The sequence below is a fragment of the Humulus lupulus genome, chromosome 3 (assembly GCF_963169125.1).
Source record: "Humulus lupulus chromosome 3, drHumLupu1.1, whole genome shotgun sequence".
NCBI classification, from domain to species: domain Eukaryota; kingdom Viridiplantae; phylum Streptophyta; class Magnoliopsida; order Rosales; family Cannabaceae; genus Humulus; species Humulus lupulus.
Genome location: NC_084795.1, coordinates 267,224,728 through 267,230,906, shown reverse-complemented (window position 1 = coordinate 267,230,906; position 6,179 = coordinate 267,224,728).

Here is a 6,179-nt window from a genome sequence, read left to right as displayed (position 1 = left end):
AAATGATCATTTCACTTGTACTTTTAAGTAAATGACAGAAATGAAAGTCTTCTAACTATTAGCTGATGATGAGGAGAGAGAGAACTGAGGATCAGAAAAGGAGGGTACGAAATGACGAAATTATCCTTGGAATGTGATGTTCCAACAGCTGCGTATCGTCTGCCACGTCGGTAGATGGCAACTCATGTCACTCTAAACTTAGCCTGTCGCATATCTACACTTTCTCGGTGTAATTATAAAATCATTAATGGGCTATTTATTTTCCGGTGAAAATTTGAGTAATGGAATGTGCATGTCAACTAAATTTTTGCGGATGTGGTTTTTGTTATTTTAACAATCACATTTTAAAGTAAGAATTATTAGGTTAAAAAAACATGTCTTTTAAAATAATTATGCTATCACAATTTCATAGGAGTAGTTACTCCACAAACTTTTACACTTTGTTTAGTAGGAAAGATGGAGAATAAGAATAATGGAGAGTATGAAACAGAAAAAAAGTAGTAATAATCCCTTCCAATTATTTGTTGAGGAGGATTGAGAGCTAGAATGATAAATAATTACTTAATTTTAAAATTATGTTATTATTTTTATAATTAAATTTTAGTAATTTTTTATGAGGCTATATAAGTAATTTTAAATCAAATAAAGAGGATAGTCAAAATTCTTCCGGATTGTAAATGGTGGGCGCATGATAATTTTTAATCATTACACATCTCCTCTCTCTCCCATAATCCTCTTCTCTCCCACCACCTCTCTCCCTCCTTCCCTCTCCATCCACTCATGTCTCCCTCCTACCAAACACAGCCTTTTGTGATGAAGCGAGAAACCCCACTACCAATAGCATGTCCTACAAGTGATGGTAAAAAAAATTATATATATATATATTAGGGATATTTGCGGCATAGACCCAATGTTTATTTTTAGTGCCAATAGTACCCAAAGTCAGTGAAAGTGTAATTCCGTCAGCCTCCTCCGTTAGGTCTCCGTTTCGTGATGACTGGACCAACACGTGTCACTCCCGTGATTGGTCCAGCTCAATAATATTTTTAAAATAATTATGATTTTGACCAATAAAAATGTGACACGTATCTATCTAATCAGCTCATTAACAGACCTAACGGAGGAGACTAACGGAATTACACTTTTATTGACTTTGGGTACTATTGCCACTAAAAATAAACATTGGGTCTATGCCGCGTACAAAACTCAAGCATTGGGTACTTATGCCGCAATTATCCCTATATATTAATTATACTTTTGGATCCAACTATAGTGCAGGCGATGAAAATGGAAAGAATGAGGAGTCATTTTTGTTTAATTAAAACACGTGGGTCTAAAAATTTTAAGTATTAATTTTATGTACATTAACAGTTGTAAAGTGAGTTTACAGATGAAAATTACTAAATTATTGAGAATGAATAATGTACTGAATAATTTACCCCTCTGTTACCATTCTCGTCTTTCTCTTCCTCTCGATTGTTACCATACCTTCTTCGTCTCTCTCTTTTTCTCTATCATAGTGTCTCGCCGACCAAAAAGAAGAGAAGTTGCGCTGAAAGGTAGCTGATGAAGACGAAAGGTATTGCTTTCTTCCATCTTTTCTTTTTCATTTTAATAGTACTAGTAAGCTAAATCACGCTTGTTACGATACATTTTTCGTCTCTCTCCTTGGTTTAATGCTTACTTGCTAATTTTAGAATTTCTGAGTCGAAGTTATACATATATATATATTGAATCATGATGATCATAAAGGTTTAGACTGATTTTTCTTTTGGGTTTTGAATGCCAGCATATTTCTGTCATTTTCAAAATAAAACGTAACATGGATAACTTGTTGCTTGCTGATTGAAGTCTTGGGTTCGATGCAAAATGAAAAATAGGTAACTAACGTGTATGTGAAGGCATTCATAAGTAATAAGCAATGGGACTGAGTCATAGATAGAAATTTATTCACTGCACACAATGTATGCCCATGAATTACATCCTCAAAGCCTCAATAAGGATTGGTTCCCAACATTGTCTTTGGGAACCAATCCAATAGATGAGTTAATAGCGGTTGACGTGGTGAGTCAGTCGATCGCACTCCAGCAGTCGAAATCGACCAATTCTAACTTCTGATCAAATGTGTTGAGCAGCAGCAGCAGTAGTAGTATGTTTACTACTGTGGATTTTGGTTCAAGACGTGACTTAGTTGAACACTCATAGCAACACTTATGGATTTTATAAGTTTAACTTATTGTTTAAGAACATGAATTATAACATAAGGTTTGATTAATATAGCTGATTATAAAGATGTTATTTATTATACAATAAGGTTTAGATAGAACCAATAAGATAATGGCACTTGTCATGTGCATGTTTATTGAGAAATTAAGTATTTTTTAGGAATAGTTTTATAAGAGAAATATTTGAAAACCCCAAAATCTGCCAGCAGCTTTAAAATCGTTATATTACTCAGTCAAAGTTGTTCACTCAATTCAAATTAGGCTGAAAAAGTGCAATTACGTGTATAATATTTCAGTGTATGCCGATATATCGCAGCTCTAGGGGCGATATATTGCCACACGGGGGATACGAAAACAAGTAACTTCGCACGAACACTTCGACGAGCCTCGGAAATATAAGCCCAGGCGATATATCGCCTACCATGGGCGATATATCGGCCCTAGAGCAAGATTTTTAAATGGTTTTGAAACCGAGCTCATTTTAATCCTTAACCTCCTAGCAAGCCTCTAAATCTTTTGACCGAGTCTTAAGCCTCTGCTAAACGAATATTCAAATGTTTTTCAATTAAATATTCATTATTTTTATTCAAACTAAAAGAAGATCTTTTCATTCTTGAACTCTATAAATAGGACCTAGTACCCAGCCATTTCTTTCATTCTTCAAGCTGAGTTCAGAGCATTCGAGCTGCTAGGTTTACTTTAGAGTGTTAAACACTTGGGTTGGGGTTATAAGCTTTATCATCTTAAGCTTATTAAACACTTGGGAAGTAAGGTTAATAGTGTGTTTTTCGATAACGAGGTGTAGTTCGGTTCTAGTACATTCAAAGGTATTCCTATTCCTAATTCATTTATGTATGTTTCATTAGTTTCTTATAGTTTTCTTTACTCAATATTTTTCATTCATGGTTAGGCATTTAAGTTCTTTGAACTTGAGGTTTCTTTTCGGTAAGCTCTTCTTCTCAGTGGTTTAGACTCATTTCTTTTTCATTTCCTTCTTTTAGAAATACTCACTTTTTTCTTGTTGGTTTTAGGAGTGTTCCAAAATCCCGTCCTTGTTCTCACATCCCAGTATTGGTAAGGAAAATAGGATAGTTTCTATGTAATGACCCACTAATCTAGACTAATTGGACCATTATCGAAACTATACATAAAAACTTACATTTTACGAAAATACCATAATTTATTGAGTAACTTGAAAATAAGAGTTATTTACAAAAAAACAGAATACTAAGAAGGATTATGGGATCCCATTGTTTTTAAAACAAAACATGATTTAAAATAAAAGACATTACATAATAATGCGGAAAATACACATAAAAACCATAAAAACATAAAAGGAGACTATATCCTCGAATCGAATAACGCTCGGCTCCTTGACTCCATTCATCATCGATACACATCCTCCAAGCGTCACGAATCTTACCGCCTCTAAACTTATTTTCCTGCACATAAACAGAAAGGAGTGAGCCTAATGCCCAGCAAGGAAAACCTAACACATAGTCATATACATAATTTCATAAGAAAACATAAAGACATATCATAACACATAATTCACTTATTATAATGGCCATTATTACTTGGGGTCCCATAGACTAAACAAGCATATGCCCATGGGATTAGTGGGGTCCTACTAGCTAAGTAGGCTTATGCCCACAATCCTTTTGGGGTCTTGTTAGTCAAATAGGCATATGCCCAAGCCTACAACATACACATCAATAACATATAACATATGAAAACATAACACATAAAATAGCATAATCATAAACATGTAGATTCTAGCCTATTTTCCTTACCAAAGTTACCGAGATTATGGACTGAGTTGGGATTGTTGGAACACTCCTAAAACCATAAGAAAGAGTAAGTCTAAAGAAAGGAGATGAAATGAAAGAGATGGAACAACTAAACCATAGAAAACATACTTACCGACTTATATGCTTAAAATCTTGGATTCCCTAACCAAAATAAGAATAAGGTTAGGGGACTGAGTAGAAGGTTTTGAGAAAGGAAATAACATAAAAAAAATACAGAAAAGAACTAGAGTTTTGGGTTTACCTCAAAGATTGCAAGATCAATCTAACATCCACCGAAATACTATAGCACTCACTTACTTCCCAAAGTGTTTGATAAGCTTATGATGTTTAAGCTTATAGTTTTTCCCCAAACCAAGTGTTTACACTCTCACACTCACTTAACACTAGCAGCCTCTGAACTTAGAGCAAATGGTGAATAATGGCTGGGTACTAGGTCCTATTTATAGAGTTTGGGAATGAAAATATCTTGATTTTACTTGAATAAAAATAATGGCTTTTTAGGTGAAAATCATTTGAATAATCGTTCAGCAGAGGCTGAAGACTCGTTCAGAAGATGCTGGACTGTTGAAGGAGTTTGAATGGCTGAAGGGAAAAGAATTCAAATGTATTTGAATTCATGCTGGTGGAGGCGATATATCGCCCCCTATAGGCGATATATCGCCTGGACCTTTGTTCCCGAGGCGACCGTGCATCGATTCGTGTTTTCCGTATCTACGTGCTGCGACATATCGCCCCCTATAGATGCGATATATCGGCATACGCTGAATATTTAAACACGAATTTACACATTTTTAGCTGAGTTTGAATGGAGTAAACAGCCTTGACTAAGCCCTCAACGTGCTCAAAGCTGCTGACTGACCCTATACATTCAAACTTTTACCCTTATTTAATTTAATCCTCAAAAATACTTAATCCTTAATTACCATTCAAAACATGTGCTTAAAATCCTATTGGTTGATGTCTAAACCTTATAATATAATAATATAATCCTTAATATCAGACACATTAATCAAACCTTAGGTTATACTTAATATTCTTAAACTATAGGTTAAACTTAGAAAATCTATAAGTACTACTATGAGTGTCCAAATAACTCCCGGTCTGAACCAAAAATCCAAAGTAACAATGATAACACTAAACATACTATAATACTACTAAACAATTAGCTAAGTAAAGTTCTTGGACTCTACAATTCTCCCCTACTAAAAAGAATTTCGTCCTCGAAATTTACTTACCAAATAATTCCGGATACCGGCTCTGCATGTCCTCTTCCAACTCCCACGTTGCCTCGCGTTCAGAACTATTGCTCCATAGGACTTTAACTATAGGAAAGCTCTTGGACCGTAACTGCTTCATCCCCCTATCTAGGATGCTAACCGGTCGTTCCTCGTAACTTAAGTCCTTCTGGAGCGCTATGGTGTCGTACTTAAGGACGTGAGATGGGTCTGACACATACTTGCGTAACATCGAGATGTGGAAGACGTTGTGACTATCGGCTAGTGCTGGCGGTAGGGCTAGTCTATACGCAACTGGTCCCACTTTTTCCAATATCTCAAAAGGACCTAAGAATCGGGGACTGAGCTTGCCTTTCTTCCCGAACCGCTTGACACCCTTCATAGGAGATATCTTCAGGAAGACTTGATCTCCAACTTGGAACTCCACATCGCGTCTCTTGGTATCTGCATAGCTTTTCTGTCAGCTTTGAGCAGCAAGCATACGCTGTCTAATAAGCGTTACTGCTTCTTGAGCTTGCCTAACAGCTTCGGGCCCTAGAAGCTGCCTTTCTCCTACCTCGTCCCAGTGCAACGGTGATCGGCACCTTCTTCCATATAGCAACTCATAAGGTGCCATCTCGATCGTCGACTGGTAGCTATTGTTGTACGAGAACTCGATCAGCGGTAAGTACTTGTTCCACGATCCTCCAAAGTCAAGTACACATGCGCGTAGCATATCCTCTAAAATCTGAATCGTACGCTCTGACTGCCCATCTGTCTGAGGATGGAAAGCTGTACTAAGACTTAACTTAGTACCCATGGCTTGCTGTAAGCTTCTCCAAAATCTTGACGTAAACACTGATCCTCTATCTGATACTATCGTCTTGGGGATTCCATGCAATCGTACAATCTCTTGGATGTAGATGTCT